The 24916-nt window shown below is 50.0% G+C and overlaps 7 non-coding genes across 7 annotated transcripts; all 7 read right to left on the bottom strand.

The window, feature by feature from the left end:
* Positions 1-2464: 2464 nt before the first annotated feature.
* Trnav-cac (transfer RNA valine (anticodon CAC)) lies at positions 2465-2537 on the bottom strand. The gene has a single exon. It is a non-coding gene; the product is annotated as a tRNA-Val (tRNA).
* Positions 2538-12782: 10245 nt separating this feature from the next.
* Trnav-cac (transfer RNA valine (anticodon CAC)) lies at positions 12783-12855 on the bottom strand. Its single transcript has one exon. It is a non-coding gene; the product is annotated as a tRNA-Val (tRNA).
* Positions 12856-17754: 4899 nt separating this feature from the next.
* Positions 17755-17827, bottom strand: Trnav-cac (transfer RNA valine (anticodon CAC)). The gene has a single exon. It is a non-coding gene; the product is annotated as a tRNA-Val (tRNA).
* An 80-nt stretch (positions 17828-17907) lies between these two features.
* On the bottom strand, positions 17908-17980 carry Trnav-cac (transfer RNA valine (anticodon CAC)). Its single transcript has one exon. It is a non-coding gene; the product is annotated as a tRNA-Val (tRNA).
* An 80-nt stretch (positions 17981-18060) lies between these two features.
* On the bottom strand, positions 18061-18133 carry Trnav-cac (transfer RNA valine (anticodon CAC)). Its single transcript has one exon. It is a non-coding gene; the product is annotated as a tRNA-Val (tRNA).
* Positions 18134-18213: 80 nt separating this feature from the next.
* Positions 18214-18286, bottom strand: Trnav-cac (transfer RNA valine (anticodon CAC)). The gene has a single exon. It is a non-coding gene; the product is annotated as a tRNA-Val (tRNA).
* Positions 18287-23578: 5292 nt separating this feature from the next.
* Trnav-cac (transfer RNA valine (anticodon CAC)) lies at positions 23579-23651 on the bottom strand. Its single transcript has one exon. It is a non-coding gene; the product is annotated as a tRNA-Val (tRNA).
* Positions 23652-24916: the final 1265 nt, after the last annotated feature.

Raw genomic sequence — 24916 nt, 5'->3', positions numbered from 1 at the left:
TTTCCTTGCGACGCAATGCAGTTGCGCTTTCTATCGCTTTCATTTTAACGTCTGTTTTCAGAATTTCCCAGCTTTTGATGCAGTCGTTGGTCTGCGCTGTCGTTGAGGAAATAATTATATCTTTTATATCACTCACAAAACAATCATCATCAAGCAGTTTCGCGTTAAATTTCCAAAGATCCCAATTAAAATTCGTTTCTTTTCGTTTTTCCCCTAAATTAAACATTACTAGACTATGGTCAGAAAATTATACGTGTTTGATTTCGTAACTTTGACACAGTGGCACAAGCCGTAATGCAACGTACGCCCGGTCTAATCGCGCATGACTTTCACCTTGGTAGTGCGTATAAACGGATGTTTTCCCCGTCGATAAAAGACAACCGACATCTTCCAAATCATGATCGTTTACAAGTACATTTAAAAACTGCGCGCTTGTATCTTTACGTTGCTGTTTTTTGGCGCGATCTTCTGGTCTGCACACACAATTAAAATCTCCCATCAAAATTACGTATCGCTCACACTTCAGGTATTCTTCTAGCTGTTCAAAAAAAGCTCTACGTGCACATTCATCATTTGGAGCATACACACACAATACTCGCCACTTAACGGGGGCAAAAAAAATGAAGTATGGCAAATCGGCCAGTTCCACATATAGTCACTTGTTCTTCTACAATACCAACACTGTTACGAATAAAGAGAGCGCCGCCTCCCGAAGTGTCAACCGCATGACACACGCACACGTTGTACTGCGCTCTAAATGGCTGCACCATGCGGTCCGTCTGTTCCTGGCCTTCCACCTTTGTTTCTTGCACTGCTACTATATCTAAATTATTTTCTTGGAAAAGCCGGCTTACTTGGTATTGGCGTCTCCGGCTTGCCAAACCACGAACGTTTAAAGTGCCTAGACGAAGGGGCTTCGTAAGGTTAAGTGCCATAGTTAAACCGAAACAGGTGGACCGCATGGAATTTACCTCGATATTTTGTGCTGGTATTCGGTTGACTCGTTGCTGCAATGGGAAATGTCGCGTCCAGCAAGCAGTTCGCGGGTCTACAGCGCTGTGGTTCAGTTGCTAGGTGCCTTGAAGCCATGGTGGGGGCTTGGAAATCCTAACTGGGCAATTTGGTGGGCTATGCGTTGTCCCTCGTTACGAGGGCATAATTCCCTCCATTTTCCGGTCAGGAGGGACGGTGGGCTTCGGTTTGAAGCTCGGTCGTCGTCCGGTTTGAAGGCCGGCCTTCATGACTGTTTTGGTGGGCGGTTCGTCACCGCTGCTTGCAATGGGCTTTTCCACTTCGTTGCCTGCTTCGTCGCGCGGTCTCTTGGCAGAAGCACAAGATTCAACTTCCATGACTTGCGCGTCGGCTTGCGTCTCCACATCCAACACTGCTTCTACTATCTTGTCTTTGTCCTTCTCCTGCGTTTCCCCGGTCAAAGAGACTTCGCTTGTCTGGGGTGTGGTGTTGTCAGCAAAAACACCCGTCCACGCGTCGGTAGAGACGGCCTCGTGATTTGCTTCCTTCGTGTCTGTCTGATTTCGCTTGTCACTAGCGGCTTCCTCGGCGTCGGCCTCATCCATTATGAGCTCAGTCTCCACGTCTTTCTTGACTTTTCCTGTGATGCTCGCGTACGTGGTTACGCATTCCGCGTCGGTGTGACCGAAGCGCCTACACTGCGAACAGCGAGGCACACGACAGTCACGTCGGATGTGACCGGTAGTGTTGCAACGGAGGCATAATGGTGCTCGGTTTGGCACAACAACCAGAGTGAGTTCATTTCCTACTCGCAACTGGTGAGGTAGGTCATCCATAGTCACGCCGGATTTGAGTTTCATGGCGACTTGGCGGGTTGTAGATGCTCTGTCCGTAATGCCGCGTACACGCCATTTTTCCTTCGTGATTTCTGTAACTTTTCCATACGGTGCCAGGGCCGCACGCACTTCGTCATCACTGACGCCGTAAAGAAGCCAGTGCAGCTTCAGTGGCAATCCTTGGTAACTACAATGCATCGGCGATTCTTGACTTGAATGTCTCCGGCCGACAACATTTTCTTCGTTGCTTCAGCGTTCTTGAATGTCACGGCCCAAACGTGGTTCATCCGGTACGCCCCCAAAGCGATAACATTGGGTAGCGCACCAAGCTGTTCCAGGGCATCACGAAAGTCTTCTACGTGGTATGGCCGCACCCGCAAATCCGCATGAAGAAAGATGGTATTCATCACAACCTGACTTGATGGAAGTTGAGGCTGAATAACTTGGTAGTCCTGGTCGACTGAAGCAAAAGACCTGTTACCGCGGCTTGAATGGGCCGCTGAATCCGCTCTTTCGGAGCCCATGTTACCCATGACCGTACACAACGGTGGCCGGAAGTGGGCACACCACGGGAACCGAGCACGGAGTAGAGTATTTCGCTCCCCCTTTTCTTCTGCGCGTATACAATCGCAATAGAAATAAAAATGAAAAAGCTTTGTTCCCGCCCGGGATCGAACCGGGGACCTTGCGCGTGTGAGGCGCACGTGATAACCACTACACCACGGGAACCTTTTTTTTTTCTTTATTGCCGTCTTCTACGTACAAACTCAAGGGTTACAAAGGATAAAACGTGCCAGCCACACTTTGGCTAGCACAGCACTAAAATCTTTTCAGTGACACCAGTTCATCCAGTACAGACATCCATTGTGGTGGATGAGGCAGTACTTTGTACGCGTCTCTCACGTAAACAACACCCTCAATGAAGTGTTCTCGCACCGATATCACAAGGGTGTCTGCATGTTCAAATTGCATGCGAGTTTTCCACATCGCGTGGAGGCCCAGGACCATAATGAGGTCATACGGTACTTCCTCTGAGGTATCTATTGGCAAGAAGCGTATTCCATACGGGTCCAGAGGTAACTGTTTCTTCAGCGTTCTCTGCAGAACGTCCCAGTGAAAAATCGGGTCCCAGCAATCTAGGAAAACATGTTCTATTGCTTCTGGTTTTTTACATAAAAAGCAGTCGGTTGTTCAGGGGATAAAAATACCCTTGCTATGAAGCCAGGTCTTAACGGGAAGTGTGTTTGTATGTAATTTGAAAAAGAAAGACTTAGTTGATGGCCGTACTGGCATTTTCTTGACTCTTTTTAGAACGTCCTGTCCGGGGCCTCCACGGTGTGGCGAACGATACAAAGGTACAGGTAGCATCATGTCCACAAGATCTCTGTACAATTTTTTTTGTAACGGTGGACAGATACTGCTGCGAAAAACGCACATTCAACATCCTATACGCTAGCACCACTTCACGCAGGTACCCAGTCACGGTTCCCGGTATGTTCTGAGATGACGAAACAACAAATCGTGGGAGAAGTCTACTCAGCCGTACTTGAATTAGTGTTCGAAGAAAGAGATCCTTTTGATCCCGCAGAAACACAAAGCGTGACACAATTTGTCGCAAAAACAAGTGAACCAGACCAAGCCCACCTTTCTTGACCGGGAAAAACAAATTTGTTCGTCTCGTCCTCTCCCAAGTAGAGGCCCAAATGAAAGTGGCGAAAATGCGGTGAATTTTTTGTACGCTTACCCGCGCAGCACACAACACATTCATAACATACCATATCTTGGAAACTAAAAAAAGGTTGCAAACAGTGGCTCAAGAAAACATTGACAATTGCTTGCCTCTCCAACCGCCAGCCTTTTCCTTTGCTCTCGAAACTTGGTCGAGCCAGTACGGTTTGGGCTCACGGTAGCTTCCGAGAGGCACCCCCAGTACTGTGTAGGTAACCTTGACCAATTCAATCGAGAAAAGGTCTCCGGCGTGTCTTCCCAACTCCCATGCCAGAAGCCATAACTTTTATCTCAGTTTATCTGGGCTCCAGTTGAATCGCAAAACTTTTCTACTACAGCAGTTGCCTCTTTAATGCTCGCTTTATCTTTGCAGAAAATCGCGATGTCGTCTGCATACGCCAATATTTTAACATGTGCCGCCTGTAGTCGATAGCCTGCTATGCGTTCGTTGTTTTGAATGGCCAAACAAAGTGGCTCGAGATAAGCAGCAAAAAGGGGCGAGAGCGGGCATCCTTGACGCACTGACGAGAGCACACGAAAGCTGTCGGTGAGCTCCCCGTTAACAATAATTCGCGTTGAGCAGTCTTTGTAAGCCATCGTGACACCTTCCGTTTTCACACTGCCAACATTTGTATGTTCAAGTATGCATAGCAGAACCTTGTGCGAGACGAGGTCGAACGCTTTTGCCAAATCGATCTGCATCATCGCGACGTAATCGCCAATCGCGTCGAAACACTCTAGCACACTTCGAGCCACGTGTACATTTGTTGTAATACTGCGGCCTTTAACGCCACAAGTCTGGTGCGGCCCTACCAATGTTTTGATGACACTTTGCAGTCATTTTGCTAAAACTTTCGTGAATATATTATAGTCAACGTTGGCTAGAGTTATCGGGCGATATGAGCCAGGCAACAAGCGTTTCTTTTCATCATCACTCTTCGGGATTAGTACGATATGCGATGTTGTGAAAGACAAGGGCAATCTTTTTCGGTCGTACGCTTCGCTAATAACTAGTTGCAGGACATGAACCAGCGCAGACTTAAAAGTTTTATAGAAAGTGGCCCCTAAGCCATCAGGCCCAGGTGCTTTACCGGGCGCCAACTCGTCTATTGCGCACTCTATCTCACTCAGGGTAATGAGATGTTCAAGCCGTGTCTTAACTTCTTCATCTAGCCTTGGCATCAATGAAAGGAATTCCATCTGGTAGCCTTGTTTAGGTTCACGTGGTTGACTCAAGAAGGATTTGAAGTGATCGGCGATCCCTTGCTTGATCTCGTTTTGGTTGGACGTGATATTGTCACGGGGATTCACAAGTACACTCTAGATACAATATATACAGGCTGCTGCTACCAGAGAATGGCTGACAGCCTCTCTCGAAGCATGTCCCGTCTTCTTCCTCTTCGCGTAGCACAGCGGTCCTTTAATGGCAGGCTCATACGCAATGCCTCGTAACATCACCCCCGGCGGACTGAGCGCCGTCACGGCGCCTTCTGAAATGAGTCAGCACTGCTGGTGTAGTAGGGTTTTAGCCGCGACACATGGACAACATCAGCAGCAGACGCAAAAGAAGAAGATGGGTGATCTCGGAGCGGAGTGATGAGGTAGTCAACATCGTTGAGCTTGCGTAGAACCTTGTAGGGTCCTGTGAAGCGAGGGAGGAGCTTCTCGCACAGGCCTTGGCGTCGAGACGGCGTCCAGAGTAGGAGCAGAGATTCAGGAGGGTACTCTACTTCGCAGTGCCGGCTATCATTGCGCTCTTTTTGGGAGGCCTGCGACGCACACAGCCTAGTGTGAGCAACCTGGCGAGCCATTCTGGCTCGGGAGAGGACGTCCTGAGCATATGCGGTTGGTACGGATGGATCAGCAGGAAGGAGCGTCTCGAAGGGCAACGCAGGGTTGCGGCCGTACAGGAGAAAGAACGGCGAATAGCCGGCAGTGTCATGTCGGGACGAGTTGTAGGCAAAAGTAACGTAGGGTAGGGCGACGTCCCAATCGCGGTGATCAGTAGAGACGTACATGGACAGCATATCCGTAAGAGTTCGGTTGAGCCGCTCGGTAAGACCGTTGGTCTGTGGATGATAGGCTGTCCTAAGGCGATGTTCAGTAGAGCAGCTACGCAGAATTTCGTCAATGACCTTTGCAAGGAAACAGCGTCCACGATCCGTAAGAAGCTGACTCGGAGCTCCGTGTCGAAGAATGACGTCATTGAGCAGAAAGTCTGCAACGTCGGTAGCGCAGCTACTCGGCATGGCGCGCGTGATGGCATATCTGGTGGCGTAGTCAGTTGCGACGGCAACCCATTTGTTGCCGGATACGGACGTAGGGAAAGGTCCGAGCAAGGCAAGGCCGATGCGGAAGAAAGGCTCCGGTGGAATGTCGACAGGTTGAATCAGGCCAGCCTGAGGAAGAGCAGGACGTTTGCGGCGTTGACAGCGTTCGCAGGCAGCAACGTATCGGCGCACCGAACGATATAAGCCAGGCCAAAAGAACCGCTGTCGCACGCGGTCGTAGGTGCGCGAAACGCCCAGGTGGCCGGCAGTTGGAGCATCATGTAGATGTTGAAGAATGGTGGTGCGCAGGTGTCGGGGAATAACTAGCAAGAATTCTGGACCGCCAGGTTTCATGTTGGGACGGTAAAGGACGTCATCGCGTTGGACATACTGGCGTAGAGCAGGGTCGGAACGCGCAGAAGAGAGTCGCTGAATGGTGAGCTTTAGGGCTGCATCCCGAAGCTGTTCGTTGCCGATGTCGCGTAGATCAGAGATGGCCAGCACACAGGAATCATGCTCATGGTCAGCGAGGCTAGCAGGGTCCACAGGATGGCGCGAAAGACAATCGGAATCGTGATGTAGCCTACCCGATTTATAGAGTACCTCAAAGGTATATTCCTGTAGCCTCAGAGCCCAGCGACCAAGGCGACCAGTTGGGTCCTTGAGCGAGGACAGCCAACAAAGAGCGTGGTGGTCGGTGAGAACCGAGAATGCCCGGCCGTACAAATACGGGCGAAATTTTGCGACAGCCCAAACCAATGCAAGGCACTCGGGCTCTGTGATAGAATAGTTCCGTTCTGAAGTGGAGAGCAGGCGGCTGGCGTATGCAATAACACGTGCGTGGCCATGCTGGTGCTGAGCGAGGACGGCGCCGATTCCATGCCCACTAGCATCTGTGTGAACCTCAGTAGGCGCGGATGGGTCAAAGTGAGCCAAGATAGGCGGTGAAGTGAGCAAGTTGGTCAGCGCCGAGAATGCGGTTGCAGGGCACGTCCTTCTTAAGAAGGTCGGTGAGGGGTCGGGCTATGATGGCGAAATTGCGTATAAAACGGCGGAAGTAGGAGCATAACCCAACGAAACTCCGAACAGCTTTAGTAGACGAGAGCACAGGGAAGTTCTTAACAGCGCTAATCTTGGCAGGGTCAGGTTGGACACCTGTAGCACTTACAAGATGACCAAGCACAGTGATTTGTTGTCTGCCGAAATTACACTTTTTGGAGTTTAGCTGGAGTCCTGCTCGACGAAAGACAGCTAGAATGGTCGCCAAACGAGTAAGATGACTTTCAAACGTTGGGGAAAACACAATGACGTCGTCTAGGTAGCAGAGGCAGATAGACCATTTGTAGCCACGAAGGAGAGAGTCCATCATGCGTTCGAACGTTGCGGGGGCGTTGCACAGTCCAAAGGGCATAACTTTGAACTGATAGAGGCCGTCCGGTGTGATAAAGGCAGTCTTTTCCCGATCCAAGTCATCAACAGAATGCTGCCAGTAACCCGAGCGCCGGTCGATGGATGAGAAGTACTTCGCACCGTGAAAACAGTCCAGGGCGTCATCGATCCGTGGCAGCGGATATACGTCTTTGCGCGTTATTTTGTTTAAGGCACGATAGTCGACGCAAAATCTCCAGCTGCCATCCTTCTTTTTGACCAAGACGACAGGTGACGCCCACGGACTTGAGGAAGCCTCTATGACGTCTTTAGAGAGCATCTTGTCGACTTCTCGATGTATGACCTGGCGTTCGGAATGGGACACACGATAGGGTCGCCGTCTGACAGGAATAGCATCTCCGGTATGTATTCGATGACTTGCGAGAGACGTTTGCCCGAGAGGGCGGTCATCGAAGTCGAAGATATCCCTATAGGCCGTTAGGAGGTGGTGGAGTTCCGTGGCTTGACAAGTCGGAAGATCAGGGGCAATAATCGTGGTAATTTCGTCGGGGAGTGTACTTGCCGGACCGCTTGCGAGAAAGGACGAACAAGTGTCCGCGTCTAGTGCCGCGACGTCGCATTCATCAAGCGCAGACCCGTTGGCCACTGAGATGCCTTGCGGGAGAGCTTGAGTCGAATTGCTAAAGTTCAGAAGCGGGAGCTGGACGTGGTTGTTGACAACAGTCACGAGGGTGTGTGGCACAGCAATATTTCTGGTCAACAGTACTTCAACTAGTGGAGACACTATGTAGTCGCCGTCTGGAACTGGAGATGCCATCGTCAAGGCAACACACGTGGCGGCTTGCGGTGCCAACGGAACATAATCGACAGAGCATAAGCGATGTGACGGTAAATCTGGAACATCCGCCAGTTGAGGAAGCTCAAGTTGAAGTTTGCCGGTTGCACAGTCAATGAGAGCGGCATGGGCCGACAAGAAATCAAGTCCGAGAATGACGTCGTTAGGACATTGCTCGAGAACCGTAAACAAAACAGATATATGATGACCGGCGATGGTGATGCGAGCTGTGCACATTCCGATGACTACGGGACTTCTACCATCAGCGACGCGAATAATACCAGTAGCGGCGGGGGTAAGTATTTTCTTAAGGCGACGACGAAGATGATTACTCATCACGGATATTTGTGCCCCAGTATCGACGAGTGCGGGAACAGTTAAGCCGTCAACGTCAACGTCGATCAAGTTTCGTCGCGTCGGCAATACGAGGAGAGGATTTGAGGTGCAAGTCGAAGATGCAGCGTCACCTCTAAGAACTGCATCCCTTAGTTTCCCTGTTGAAGGTTGAGCGGCGATGTCGGACGTCGTCGTAGAGGCGAAGGAGACGACGGCCGACACGCTGGCGGCGAACGGGACTGACGACCTCGGGGCGACGGGGAACGGCTGTGCGGCGTAGGGGTGGCATCGACGTTGTACGGCTCAAAAGGCTGGAAGCGGCGGTAGCTATCAGTGTTGTATGGTTGGTATGGCTGAGCGGGCTGAAAACGGCGGTAGTTGTCGGCGCAGCTAGCAGTGTCATCCCGGGTTAACGGCGACACCCAACGGTTGTTGCAATGGCGCGCAACGTGACGGATACGGTGGCAGTGGAAGCAAATCGGCCGATCATCTGCCGTCCGCCATTCAGCCGGATTACGAGAGCGCGGATAAAACCGTTGTTCCTGGGGCGGTGATCTCGGGCGAGGCGGCGACCTAGGGCGAAAATCAGTTCTCCGAGACTGAGCAACGGTGCAGACGGCGAAACCCAAGTTGCTGAGTTCCTCCCGCACAATGGACTGGACCAGGGAAACGGCCGGCACGTGAAAATCGCCGTGGTCGTTGTTGGGAGAGCAGGAGCAATAGCTTCGATTTCCCGACGGACGATTCGTGTAATTTCCGACGGTGGCGATGACTCCAGACGAGAGGCCTGTCCGTCTTCGCATGATGACGTCGGGGCGGTGTTCGGTAGCCGAGTGAATGACCTCGCAATACGCCGACTTTTGGCCTGCTCAAAACGCCGGCATTCTTCAATAATTGCGTCGACGGTCGCACAATTTCGGCACAGTAATCGGTTGAACGCATAGTCTGCGATTCCCTTTAGTACGTAACCAACCTTGTCCGACTCCGTCATGTTCATGTCCATTTTACGGCAAAAAGCCAAGACGTCCTGAATGTAGGAGATGTATGGTTCCGTGGACGTCTGAGCACGGATGGACAGCTCTTGCATAGCGGCCTCCTTTCGACCCATGGGCTTCCCAAACAAGGCACTAAGTTTTGTTTTGAAGGTGTCCCAACTTCCAACCTCTGCCTCATGGTTATCCAACCACACCTTTGCCGTTCCTTTGAGATAAAACAGCACGTTCGCCAGCATCATCGTCGGGTCCCAACGATTGACCTCACTGATGCGTTCATAATTGGCAATCCAATCGTCGACGTCAACTTCATCCGTACCGCAGAACGTTCCCGGGTCTTTAGGGTGCGTAACGACGATCGTTGACGCTGTGGTCGGCGCTGGTGCAGGCATCGCACTGGCCGGCGCAGGCGGCATGGTCGTGGTCTCGTCTTCATAATGATGACCCCGACTCGACGACCACTGCGGAGCTCCGTTGTACAGCGCGTCTTCTGGTACCCCGCACCTCCACCAAATTGTCACGGGGATTCACAAGTACACTGAAGAGACAATATATACAGGCTGCTGCTACCAGAGAATGGCTGACAGCCTCTCTCGAAGCATGTCCCGTCTTCTTCCTCTTCGCGTAGCACAGCGGTCCTTTAATGGCAGGCTCATACGCAATGCCTCGTAACAATATCATTGCCTTTAGCTATCTGGCGGATTTCCTTCCGACACGCGTACCTTTTCTCGTCTGAGAGGGCTCGTTTTGTTGGCGCTTCTCCCGCCCACAGCTTCTCAGACCTTGATCGCACAACGGCCGCTTTGTACTTCTCAGAGTCTATCCTTTCGAGTTCGGTTTTTACTTCCTTTATTTCCTTAGTATACACACCAGGCTGGACACTTTCCATGCTGATGAAAAATTGCAGTTGGTGGCGAAGGCTTGTTTCTGCCTGTTTCAGGTTATGCCGAAGTACACTACTTCTTTCAATAGCCATAGTTTTAACTTTCTGTTTAAATTCTTCCCATTTAATGGCGAAGCTTTCTAGTTGGACTGAAATCAGGCTTTCTAGTTCCTTCGCAACAGCATCAACAAAACCATCGTCATCCATCAACTGCACGTTCAATTTCCAGAGGTCCCCGTTAAAGGTGTGTTTGATCTGTTTTTTCCCAAAGGTGGCAGTTACCAAGCAGTGATCACTATATGCAATGGGTTGCACATCATATTCACTGCACAAAGGCACCAATTCCGCTGACACATATAATCTATCTAGCCGAGTGGGGCTATCACGCTGGAAGTGAGTAAACTGCGGGTGAGTACCGCTGGCGAAGACATTACCGACATCTTCCAAGTCATAATCGTGCACCACCGCATTTAGCAATTCAGCACTCTTGTCGCGAACATGTGAACATTTTGCGCGATTGTCAGCAGTGCATACACAGTTAAAATCGCCCAGCAGTATTACCACCTTCTGAAAGTTTACGTACGCTTCAAGACGCTCAAAGAAGGATCGCCGGTCTGTTTCGATATTCGGTGCGTAGACACAAATGACACGGAAATCCTTATCAGAAAAACAAAAATCATCCACTAAAAGGCGCCCAGTTTCACACGAAAACACTGACTACACACAAATGCCAAAGTTTCTTCGAATGAATATAGCGCAACCACCTGATCCACCAACTGCGTGAGAAACGCACATGTCAAAGTGAGTACAAAAATTGGACACCATTCTGTCGGTTAGCTCTTGGCTCTCTATTTTGGTTTCTTGGATTCCCACAAGATGCAAGTCATTATCTAAGAGTAGGCGACTTAGCTGACATTGCCGCCTTCTTGCGCTGAGCCCTCGTACATTTAACGTGGCTACACGTAGCGCTACTTCAATATTAGCCGCCATGACTAAACGGCAGAAGGGTGCCTATCAGTTACCCAAGGGCGCGAGTACATCATGACGTGCCGATAACCGCGTCGAATGCGACAATAGGGAACACACCGGACCTCTCGAAAACAACACTCAAATGCAACTTGGGCCCTCGTTCCTGACACGTATCTAAAAAGAATAGGGCTCAGGGTGACGGCCATTGCACGCACCCACCCCCCAACCCGCGTCAAGCTATACACAGTACAGAACTACGGAGGCGGTTTACCCGCCTGCCGTGGGTCGGCCGTAATGTTCGGCCGCAGCTTCAAGGTTGGTCTCCTCATACCTGGCGTTTTGGGCGGTGGCTCGTCTCCGCCACTGCTGTCCTGTATCATAGCCAGGCTATTGGTCTGGTCGCGCGGGCGTTTCCGTGCCTGCAAGGTAGCGAGCCCGCTCTGGGTGTCCATGTCTTCAGGCTCAGGGGGGGTGGAGGCCGCTCCCGGATCAGGTGGGCTCTCTTCCTCAGGGTTCGCCATGACTGCAGTACCCTATGCTTTCTCTTGTTGTTCAGAGGCAGCAGCCTCGTCGACGTGTTGCCTTTGTTGCTGAAGTCGTACCTCCGACTTTGCCACCTCGCCAGCTGCTTCCTTAGCCGTGGACGATGTGTCTTCCATGTCCGCCTCGTCCATGAGCAGGGCGGAGTTGTCGTCGTTGCTCACGGGTCCGGTCACGCTAGCGTACGTCCGCTCACACTGACTCTCTTCGTGACCGAAGCGTCGGCACGCACCACACTTGGAATGCGGCAGTCGCGACGAATATGGCCCGTTCCGCGGCAGCGCAGGCAGAGAGGGGCCCTGCCCGGCACAACCACGAGAGCCAGCTTGCCGGCGACGCTCACCTGATGTGGCAGGTCGACCAGCGTTACGCCCGGCTTCAACTTCAGCGTAACCAGTCTTGTAGTAGAGTTCTTATCCGCCACGCCATGAACACGCCACCGCTCGCGGGCGACGTCCGTGACCTTTCCGAACGGCTCGAAGGCAAGACGCACGTCCTCGTCGGGAACGGGGTGCAGCAGCCAATGCACTTTCAAGCGCACATCCTGGTTGGCGGGATCAATGACGAGGCATCGGCCCTTTTTGACCTGCAGCTCACCAACGCTGACTATCTTCTTCGTGGCATCGTCGTGCTTGAAGGTCACGGCCTAAACGTGGCTCATACGGTAGGCCCCGAGAGCCACCACTTCCGGCAGGAGCGATAACGGGGCGAGCGCATCGCGGAAATCTTCCACCCGGTGTGGGTGGGCCCTGATACCACAATGTAAAAAAAAACGATGTTCAAAACAAAACGCCCTGTTGGCAAACTCGGCAAAACAACTTGATACTCGCTGTCCGAGCTGAAAATCCTGTTACCGCGGCCGCTCTGGGCCGCTGAAGCCACTCCTACGGAGCCCGTCATCGTACGTCCGTCACGCTCGGTGGCAAGGAAGCAGAATCTACACCACGGGAACCGAGCACGGAGTAGAGTATTTCGCTCCCCCTTTTCTTCTGCGCGTATACGATCGCAATAGAAATAAAAATGAAAAAGCTTTGTTCCCGCCCGGGATCGAACCGGGGACCTTGCGCGTGTGAGGCGCACGTGATAACCACAACACCACTGAAACCGCTTTTTTTTATTACCTGTTTTCTTTTTACAGGGCATAGGAACACAGAAACGTGAAAGGTAAAATGAACACGTGGACCGAGCCTTGGTCCGGTGTGTTCACATTAAAATTTCTTCAAGTTGCATAATTCATCCAACAGAGGTAACCAGTCAGGAGGCTCTGGTCGCGCTTTGTACAATTCGCGTTGTAATCTATGTTCGCGATGAAGTTTTCCCTTACAGGACGTGTGTGAGGGTCCGCATTACGGACCGCCATTCTCGTCTGCCATATGCTGTGTAGTCCTATTAACATAAACATGTCGTATGGGACTCCGTCTTCATTGTCCACGCAGAGAAAACGAATGCCGTAACTTGTGATGGGTAGGTCTTTTTTCAATGTGCGCTGAAGGATGTCCCAATGGAAGACGGCGTCCCAGCAGTAAATAAACATGTGTTCCACAGTTTCGGGCTTCTTACACAATAGACAATTCGTCGTCCATGGGACGTAGAGGCCTTTATCGGCTAACCACTGCTTTACTGGGAGCGTCCCAGAGTGAAGTTTAAAGAATAAAGTTTTTGCTCCCGGTTTTACGTTCATCCTCTTAACTCTTCTTAACACGTCCTGTCCGGGTCCGACATTGAATAAAGATCTGTATCGCGGCGTTGGTAACAAGCATTCAATGAGGTCTTTGTAAAGTCTTTTCCGTTTTACAGACGACAAGTACTCTAGTGAAAAACGTACTTTGAGAAAATTAAAAGATTGTACAACTTCACGCAGATACCCTGACACATATTGGTACATGTTATTCGACGACACAACAAATTCTGGAACGTGGGAGCACAGTCTTAATTTTATTACACTTTGCAAAAATTCGTTTCTTTGGTCGCGAAGAAAAATAAAGCGAGACACAAGTTCCCTAATAAACAAGTGACACAAACCCAAACCTCCGTTTCGGGCCGATAGGAACAAATTTGAGCGACTTGTTCGCTGCCACGTCGATTTCCATACAAACACAGCAAAAATCCTGTGAAATTTCTGCACATTCACGCGTGACATACAAAGGACTTGGCACACATACCATATTTTGGATATTAAAAATAGGTTGCATACAGACGCCCGTGCAAAAATAGAGAGTTCACGCCCTCCCCAGGCGTTTGTTTTTTGTCGGGTTGTTTCTGCTTCGTATTTCCAGTAGTCGTTGTCACGATAGACGTTAAGTGGTACCCCAAGGTACTTTAGCGGGCGGGTTTTGTCATCTTACATTTACGTATACATCAGGTCTCATATCCCAATTACCATACCAAAATGCAGTTGTTTTGTCCCAATTAATCATACTACCTGTCATGGAACAAAATTGTTTGACCGTGTGGACAACTTCACATATGCTCTGCCTATCTTGACAGAGTACAGCCACGTCATCGGCATATGCTAGAATCTTTACTTCAGTGTTCTGTAATCTAAATCCATGCACATTTGAATTATGAATAATTGATAAAAACAACGGTTCTAGGTACATGGCAAAAAGTAAGGCTGATGCCGGACATCCTTGTCTGATAGATCTGAGTATCTCAATTTCTTCACTGAGCACCCTGTTAACTACCAGGCGTGTTACGCACCGCGAGTATGCCATCTTTAATCCATCAAGAAGCACACTTCCTACTTGCACATGTACCAACACACTGAACAACACATCATGGGAAACACGGTCAAAAGCTTTCTGTAGATCTAATTGCATCATTGCTATTCGGTCTCCAAAGTCATCACAAATCTCTAAGACACTTCTAACTCTGTGTATATTTGTCGTAATGCTACGACCTCTTATGCCACATGTCTGGTGCGGTCCTACAATGTTTTGAATGACAATCTGCCGTCTCCTGGCCAACACCTTCATGAAAATTTTGTAATCCGTGTTCAATAGGCTAATGGGCCAATACGACGTCACAGACTGGAGTTTGGTGCTATGATCTGTTTTGGGGATTAAGACAGTGTGCGCCTCAGTGAACGAGCGTGGTAGTATTTTCTTTTTATAACCATCTTCGATAACTTCGAACAGCGCGCGTGCGATCTCTTCTTTAAACATTTTATAGAATTCTGCTCCTATCCCATCTGGACCAGGCGTCTTTCCAGTGCTTAAGTCATCAATAGCTTTTTTAATCTCCTGTACGCTGATAGGAGCCTCCAAATTTTTTGCGTTTCATCGTCAAACTTGGGCACGAAAGAAAGGAATTCGTCACTAAATCCACTCGCCATCGACAAACGCTTTCCAAGCAATTCGCGATAGTGTTCAACAAATGCTTCCCTTATCTGACTTTTTTCTTTCGTCAATGTGCCATTGTACACTATTTCCTTAACTTCTTTTCTTTCTGCATATTGCTTTTCATCACCTAGTGCCCGTTTTGTAGGTGTCTCGCCCATCCAAACCTTTTCTGTTCTTGACCTAATAATAGCACCTCTCTATTTCTCTTTATCTAAAAATTCGAGCTTGTTTTTTGTATTTTTGATTTCCTCGGTGAACGTGCCCGGTTTCACATTCTATTCCTTTAAAAGTGCTTGCAGTTGCAACTGCAAATTCTTCTCGCCTTGTTTCTTCTCAAAATTAAGCTTCGTCGTTCGTTCTATAGCACTTAGTTTAACATTTTGTATGAAATTTTCCCACCGTTCTTCCCAGTCATCTTTTTCATCTTCATACATCATCGTTAACGCTTCTGTTACTTCTTTAGAAAACGTTTCATCTTTCAGAATGCTATGATATAACTTCCAAAGGTTCCAGTTGAACTTTGTCGTTTTTCCTTCGTTCCAAGCGTGAATCTCACCAAACAGTGGTCGCTAAACGACACTGGTGTAACCAAGTATTCATCACAGCACATCACAAGGTCAAGTGGAATGTAGGCTCTATCTAAACGCGCGTGACTTTGACCCTGAAAATGTGTGAACTGGGCCCTGCCATTAGACATGCAGAGGGCCACATCTTCTAGTCCATTCTCTGCAATCAGTTCACTCAAAATCAACGCGCTCTGATCGCGGATATTTACACGCTTGGAGCGGTCCTCCATTGCGCACACACAGTTAAAGTCACCCATAAATATCACTTGTCTACTACAATCAAGAAAACCACTAATTTCTTCAAAGAAAGCTTTCCTTTCGTTCTCGCGGTTCGGGGCATGCAAGCAAATCACGCGCCATTCAAAATTCAGTAGCCAGAAATCACATACTACGAATCGTCCGCTATCACTGCTTCTTATATTTGTCTCTACAGCACCAATAGATTTTTTTACGAAAATGGCACACCCTCCCGACAAGCCATTGGAATGTGATACACAAATATTATACTTGGTGCGAAAAGGCAGAACCATTCGATCAGTTTCCTCCTGCCTCTCTACTTTAGTTTCTTGCACGGCAATCACATCTAAATCGTGTTCTGCAAACAGTCTGCTTAATTGGTACTGACGTCTTCTAGCAGCTAACCCGCGCACATTTAGAGTGGCGAAACGAACTGCTCTCTCAAGTCTAATAGCCACTTTTTTTCTTTAAAAGAAAGGATGCGCTCACCAAAAACAAGGTGTGCCCCGATTTTCGGGTACACACGTATTGCGTTAGCTGTGTTGTCAAGTGGGCGGCTGAGCCGCCCTCTTCTCCCCCTCCTTGACGTTTGGCTTTGCAGTGGGCCGCGGCCGGCGACTGGTTGCCGCTTTCGCCGGAGGTTCACTGCTGCTGGCGTCCTTTGACTTTTCACCGCCGTCGTATCGTGGTCTCTTTACCACGGCACTATTTTCTTCTGCTTCACGGCAATCAATGAAATCCTCTTCGGGAGGCTTTTGGTGAACTTCCGCTGCCTCAGTGTTTGCACTTGTTTTATTGGTGGCATCCTCGGTGACATTGGAGTCCGTACTCTTCTTCTTCGCTTGAACTGGAATTAGCACATGTGCAGTGATTTTCAAACTTTCCTCAGTTTTCGGTGGCTCATTTTCTTGGGTGCTTGTCTCTTGTGCCCCTGAAATTGCTGCTGGACTCGCACATTCTTCTGCTTCGGCTTCGTCCATGGTGAGCTCGGATTTCTTCGTGCTGCAGCTGCAGCATACGTCCTCGAGCAGTTTTCTACGGTATGGCCAAAGCGTTTGCAGACGTTGCATCGCGGGACTCGGCAATCCTTTCTGATGTGGCAAATTTGCTGGCAGCGCAAACACCTTTGTGCTCTTCCGGGCACCACGACAAGGGCGAGCTCGCCTCCAACACGCAGCTGATGTGGTAAATCGTCCAACGTTACGTCGGCCTTCAGTCGCACTGCAACTGTACGTGTCATGGTACTCTGCTGGCTGTAGCCGTCAATTCGCCATTTATCCAGTCCTATTTCCATGACCGTTCCGTAGGGGCCCAGCGCGTTTCGCACATCTTTTCACGTACGTGGTAGAGCAACCAGTGAAGCTTCAGACGGACGTCGCGGTGGCTTGGATCAATTACGATGCATCGCCGGCCCTTCACCGTCAATTCCGGATCAACCAAAAACTTCTTCGCGCCTTCAGCGGTCTGGCAGGTAACCGCCCACACATGGTTCTGTTGATAGGCGCCAAGCGCAAGAACTTCGGTGGGCGGGACACGTTGAAACAGTGGTTCACGGAAATCTTCTGCACGGTACGGTCTTCCTTTTATATCACCATGTAGAAAAACAGTATTTTGAACAACATACCCAGTTGGCAGAGGGGTCAAAATGAGTGCATAATCCTGCGACACTTCATTCCTGGTACCGCGGCTTAACTGGGCCGCTACATCCGCTCCAACGGAGCTCATGATAGACACGTCCGTAGGCTTTCGCGGCCGGAAGTGGAATCTACACCACGGGAACAGAGCACGGAGTAGAGTATTTCGCTCCCCCTTTTGTTCGGCGCGTATACGATCGCAATAGAAATAAAAATGAAAAAGCTTTGTTCCCGCCCGGGATCGAACCGGGGACCTTGCGCGTGTGAGGCGCACGTGATAACCACTACACCACGGGAACCGAGCACGGAGTAGAGTATTTCGCGCCCCCTTTTATTCTGCGTGTATACGATCGCAATAGAAATAAAAATGAAAAAGTTTTGTTACCGCCCGGGATCGAACCGGGGACCTTGCGCGTGTGAGGCGCACGTGATAACCACTACAGCACGGGAACCGAGCACGGAGTAGAGTATTTCGCTCCCCCTTTTCTTCTGCGCGTATACGATCGCAATAGAAATAAAAATAAAAAAGTTTTGTTCCCGCCCGGGATCGAACCGGCGACCTTGCGCGTGTGAGGCGCACGTGATAACCACCACACCACGGGTACCGAGCACGGAGTAGAGTATTTCGCTCCCCCTTTTCTTCTGCGCGTATACGATCGCAATAGAAATAAAAATGAAAAAGCTTTGTTCCCGCCCGGGATCGAACCGGGCACCTTGCGCGCGTGAGGCGCACGTGATAACCACTACACCACGGGAACCGATTTTTCTTTCTTTATTGCCGATTGTGACAAGCAAAACAACAAAATACAAATGATAAAAACATCAGCCTACTTTGGCTGACGTAGGAGGGATTAAAATCTTTTCATGACAGCCAATTCATCGAGTACAGACATCCATTCGGGCGGTTCAGCTTGCGCCCGATACACTTCCCTAAGGGCCACAACACTTTCAATAAAGTTTTCGCGCGTTGAACGGACGTTAACATCTGCATGTCGCACTTGCATTCGCGTCTTCCACAGACTGTGGAGGCCCAAAAGCATGATTAGGTCAAATGGTACTTCCGCTTCATTTGCGATGGGCAAGAACCTGATGCCATATGGGTCCAGGGGAAAATCTTTTTTGACTGTTCGCTGGAGGACATCCCAATGAAAAATTGGGTCCCAGCAGTCAAGGAACACATGCTCTACTGTCTCAGGCTTTTTGCATAGCAGGCACTTAATCGTCCATGGGACGAAAATCCCCTTTTCATGCAGCCACGTCTTAACAGGAAGTGTGTTAGAGTGTAACTTAAAGAAAAATGATTTCACGGATGGGTTAACCGGCATTCTCTTAACTCCCTTCAGAACATCTTGCCCTGGGCCTCCACGGTGAGGTAAACGATGAATAGGAATCGGCAACATTGTGTCCACAAGATTCTTATACAGATTTCGTTTCGAAACATTGCACAAGTTCTCCATGGAAAAACGCACATGCAATAGTCGGAAAGAAAGTAGAACCTCTCGCATGTACCCACTGATAGCCCCATACATACTCTCACACGATGACACAAGGATTTCTGAGAGATGTCTCTGCAACCTCACTTGGATAGCAGTCCTCAGAAATGTATCTCTTTGATCACGGAGGAATATAAAACGCGACACAACTTGACGCAGAAATAAGTGCACAAGTCCAAGCCCTCCCGCCTTAACAGAAAGAAACAAGTTGGTACGACTGGTTGTCTCCCAGTTAGACGCCCAAATAAAAACTGCAAAAACGCGGTGCATCTTTTGAATACTGGTCCGTGTTGCACACAAAACATTCATAATGTACCATATTTTGGATACAAGGAAAAGGTTGCAGACGGAGGCGCGCGAAAACATTGATAACTGCCTCCCCTGCCATGCATCTGCTTTCTCCCTCGCCCTTGACACTTGCTCATTCCAACATTCACTTGGTTCTCGATAACACTCAAGAGGAACACCGAGATACTGCGTTGGCAGACAAGACCATCGCAGTCGCACGAAATGATCGGGCATCGTTTCCCAGTCACCCTGCCAAAAACCAGAGCTCTTATCCCAGTTTATCAGACACCCCGTTTGCTTGCAAAATTCATCAACCTACTGATCACTTCAGTAATACTGTCCCTGTTAAAACAGAATACTGCAATGTCGTCCGCATAAGCGAGAATTTTTACATGCGCTGATTCTAAACGAAAGCCTGAGATGCGTTCACTTTTGATTACAGCCAAACAGAGTGGCTCTAGGTATGCCGCAAACAGAAGGGGGCGACAGTGGGCATCCCTGCCTTACTGACGAACGCACTACCAGCTTGTCTGAAAGGTCACCATTTACAATAATGCGCGTAGTGCAGTTTGCATACGCCATTCTGACACCTTCTATGATCACACGTCCTACGTTAGCGTGCTCTAGTATGCAAAAAATAATATCATGTGAGACGCGATCAAAGGCTTTTGCCAGATCTAGTTGCATCATTGCAATGCGATCCCCCAGCGCATCACAGCATTCCAATACCGTACGTGCGACATGTACATTCGTGGCAATGCTACGTCCCTTGATTCCGCAAGTCTGATGCGGTCCAACCAATTTCGTTATCACGCCCTGTAATCTCTTCGCTAGGACTTTCATGTATATTTTGTAATCAAGGTTTGTGAGGCTGATCGGGCGATAGGACCCCACCAACAAACGCTTCTCTGGGTCATCTGATTTTGGGATTAACAGTATGTGCGACGTGGTGAATGACAGTGGTACTTGCTTTCGCTCATACGCCTCAGTCAATACTCGTAACAGTAACTGAGCGACTATGGGCTTAAATGTCCTGTAAGACTCGGCACCAAGTCCATCAGGTCCCGCAGTTTTACCAGTCTGTAGGTCTTCTATTGCACCTTCAATTTCGTTTTCCGTTATGGGCATCTCAAGACGCTCCTTTACATCGTCCTTAAGTCTTGGCAGGAGAGACAAAAATTACAACAGAAAGCATCACCCATCTCTCTCGCATGCCCAAGAAGGTCGCTGAAGTACTCTTTAAATACCTGCTGGATTACATTAGCATCGCTTGAAATTTCATCACCATTTCTTATCTGCCTGATTTGTTTTTGGCAAGCGTATCGCTTTTCATCTGTTAAAGCTCGCTTCGTTGGTGTTTCAGCGGCCCACAGTTTCTGTGCTCTTGCGCGTATAACTGCTGATTTATACCTTTGAGTGTCTATTCTTTCAAGCTGGCTTTTCACATTCCTTATATCTTTCGCATACTTCCCAGGCTCAGTACTCTCCATGCTTATTAAGAACTGCAGTTGCTCGTGCGCTGCTTTTTGCTCTTGCTTTTCCTTGTGTCGGTTGGAGCAGCTCTTTTCTATGGCTTTACTTTTTAGCCACTCATTGAAGTCTTCCCACTGAACGGCAAAAATACTGGGCCGCTCCTCGAGCAGCTTCTGCATCTCATCTGCAATGCCCTTTACAAATCCCTCGTCCTCCAAAAATTTAGCGTTGAATTTCCAGAGATTCCAGTTGAAGCGCGTACTCCTTTCTTTCTCACAAAAACTTGCGATCACCAGGCAATGATCCCTAAAAGCCATAGGTTCAACTTTGTAATCTGTGCAAAGGGGTACAAGCTCAACGGATGCGTAAATCCTATCCAGTCTGGCATGGCTATCTCGTTGAAAGTGCGTGTATTGCGGTCTGTTCCCGTAGGTGAATATGCTGCCAATATCCTCTAAGCTATTGTCATGAACCAGAACGCTTAACAATTGTGCGCTCCTATCACGCACAGGCGTATCGCCCACAAGCAACAGCAGTTTGTCACGAACAATGTGACCCGCCGTGGTTGCTCAGTGGCTATGGTGTTGGGCTGCTGAGCACGAGGTCGCGGGATCGAATCCCGGCCACGGCGGCCGCATTTCGATGGGGGCGAAATGCGAAAACACCCGTGTACTTAGATTTAGGTGCACGTTAAAGAACCCCAGGTGGTCCAAATTTCCGGAGTCCCCCACTACGGCGTGCCTCATAATCAGAACTGGTTTTGGCACGTAAAACCCCATAATTTAATTTTTTTTAACGAACAATGTAGGGCTCTAGACGGTTAAAAAAATCGCGGCGTTGAGAGTCAACATTTGGGGAATACACGCATATAATGCGCCAACATAACTTCGAAAAGGAAAAGTCTACCACAAGAAGGCGACCACTGGGGCAAGAAAAAAATTGACTCCACGATAATGCCTAAACTATTGCGGAGAAACAGGACGCACCCACCCGATGTTCCAACAGCATGGCAAACACAGACATTGAAGTGTGCACGAAAGGTGGACACCATACGCTCAGTAAATTCTTCGCTGTCAATCTTCGTCTCTTGGAGGGCTACGATGTCCAGCTCGTTGTCAGCGAGAAGACGATTAAGTTGACATTGGCGCCTTCGTGCACAGAGGCCCCTGACATTCAGAGTCGCTACGCGTAATGCTACGTCCAGTTTCATCGCCATGCATTAGTAAAAGAGACCTGTGACATACATTGAACACCATACTTGGTCCCGCCGGGAGCACTGTACGGCGTCGCCCTTCCTCGTGTCCGTGTGCAGGCGTCGGGAAAACCGGCAGGCATTCCTTCGCCGGCAGTTCCCAACCCGTGCACACTGTCTAGTGCATACACTTGCTGCCACAACCGGGGAAGAACCACACACGCACCCACTCACACCCGCACAGGAACCCATTGCAAGACTACGGAGGCGGTTTGTCCGCCTGCCGTGTCTCGGCCGCTAAGTTAGGCCGCGGCTTTAAATTAGAGCGCCGAATTCCTGGGGTTTTGGGCGGCGGCTCATCACTGCCACCAGTGGTAGTGACGAGATGCCTACCTGGCTCTGGCTTTTTACCGACGAACTCCTCGTGGGAGCGCTTCCCAGCTGTCAGGGCGGCAGCCTCCTGGCTGAAATCCATGGTCTCAGGGTTCCTAGGCTCCACGTTGTCGGGAGTTTTCGCTGAAACTGTCGTCGTATCCTCTAGCTTGCCTTCGGATTCCGGCTGAACCTCACGTTGCACTTCTACGGCCGCCGCTACTGCATTGGACGTCGTCGCACTAGGCTTCGTCAGCGGCGTCAACGTAGGCCCATCCCGAGTCGCTGGTTGCCCAGTTTCACGGGCCGCCTCCTCCGCGTCCGCCTCGTCCATTAGCAGCTCAGACGAGTCTTCACTAGTCCCGGGGCCAGCGATGATCGCATAAGTGGGGGAACATTGGCCGTCTTCGTGGCCGAACCGTCGGCAGGCTCCGCAACGTGGGACCCGACAATCTTTACGGATGTAGCCCGTATTCCGACAGCGAAGGCATAACGGAGGCCTGCCTGGTACGACGACGAGCGCCAACTCACCGCTAACGTTGAGCTGGTGCGGCAAGTCGTCGAGTTTCACGCCAGCTTTCAATTTCAGTGTGACGGGCCTCGTTGTAGAGCCCTTCTCTGACATACCCCGCACACGCCAACGCTCCCGGGAAACTTCCGTGACTTTTCCGTATGGCGCAAAGGCGGCGCGTACGTCTTCGTCCGGCACGTTATGCAGCAGCCAGTGAAGCTTGAGTCGCACGTCCTGGTTCACCGGATCAATCACCAGGCAGCGGTTACCTTTCACCTGCAGCTCACCGACGCTGACAATCTTCGTTACTGCTTCAGAATCCTTGAGAGTAACGGCCCAGACGTGGCTCATCCGATACGCCCCCAGGGCGACAACATCGGCGAGCAGCTCATGCTGAGATAACGTGTCCCGGAAGTCCTCGACCCGATACGGGCGGGCCCTGATATCAGCGTGCAAAAAAACAGTATTCACAACTAAACGCCCTGTAGGCAGTCCTGGCAAAACAACCGGATATGTACTTTCCTCTTCAGTAGCCCTGTTACCGCGGCCAGACATGGCCGCTGAAGCCGCTCCTACGGAGCCCGTCATCGCACGTCCGTCACGCTCGGTGGCCGGAAGCAGAATCCCTACACCACGGGAACCGAGCACGGAGTAGAGTATTTCGCTCCCCCTTTTCGTCGGCGCGTATACGATCGCAATAGAAATAAAAATGAAAAAGCTTTGTTCCCGCCCGGGATCGAACCGAGGACCTTGAGCGTGTGAGGCGCACGTGATAACCACTACACTACGGAAACCGCGCACGGAGTAGAGTATTTCCCTCCCCCTTTTCTTCTGCGCGTATACGATCGCAATAGAAATAAAAATGAAAAAGCTTTGTTCCCGCCTGGGATCGAACCGGGGACCTTGCGCGTGTGAGGCGCACGTGATAACCACAACACCATTTTTTTCTTTATTGCCGGTCTTCGACATACACAGATAACATATACACTTTACAATGATAAAAGCAGTGACCGTCTTGGGTCCTTGCAAATAGTTAAAAACACTTGATCGCCACTAATTCATCCAATGCATGTATCCATTCGGGTGGTTCTTTTTTTGCCCGGTAAGCTTCACGCAGATACAGCATGCTTTCCATAAAATGATCTTTCGCAGGACGAATAACGAGCCTCTCATGGCGCACATCCATTCGAGTCTTCCAGACGCTGTGCAAACACAGTGCCATAAACATGTTACATAGCTTATTTGCGTTTTCAGTTGGCAAGAAGCGGATGCCGTATGGTGTAATGGGCAATTCTTCTTTCAACGTTCGTTGTAGGATGTCCCATAGGAACACCGCATCTGAACAATCAAGAAACATATGCTCAATAGTTTCCGGTTGCCTGCATCTCAGGCACTTCACGGACCACGGTACAAAGATTCCCCTTTCCCTCAGCCATGGCTTCACTGGAAGCGTTCCAGTGTGTAATTGAAAGAAAAAGTTGTCGCAGTTTCACCTTAAAGGCGAAGCATCAATTGCGATAGCAAATTTGTAGAGAGCTATACGGAGTAATGATAGTAGCTTAATCAGCTGTATAAACGTGGACATGCAGCAGCATCTGCAACACGCAGAACTGTTGTCGACGCCGTCGGCGTTTTGCCCGCGGTCGCACAAAATGCGTGCGGCGTTGGTGACTGTTGCCGGAGCCTCTGATATAAATAGGCACTTGGTGCCGCAGCTAAACGACGCCCCCCCCCCCCGGCCTTTCGCGCGTCGGAAGAGGGTACGTTTACTCTACATATATGGTGATTGTAGAGGAGGAAAGAGACGCCTACTTCTGCAGCCCTTAAGGGAGCACAGCGCAGAACGCGCGTTTGTTCTCCGCCGTGCGTTCACTCCCCGTGAAAGCGCGCGTCCCTCGCGCTCTTTCACTCGCACATACAGCGTTCGGCGGCGCGTGGCGACGATTTCATCTCCATTGACGTCATACGGAACCTCACGGCGACGGCGACGGCGACGGCGACGCCGACGGCGACGGCGACGCCGACGGCAGAAATCTGCTTTTGAGTGTCCATATAATTG

The sequence above is a fragment of the Dermacentor silvarum genome, chromosome 1 (genome assembly GCF_013339745.2).
Source record: "Dermacentor silvarum isolate Dsil-2018 chromosome 1, BIME_Dsil_1.4, whole genome shotgun sequence".
Taxonomy (NCBI): domain Eukaryota; kingdom Metazoa; phylum Arthropoda; class Arachnida; order Ixodida; family Ixodidae; genus Dermacentor; species Dermacentor silvarum.
This window is presented reverse-complemented; position numbering and strand designations above follow the sequence as displayed.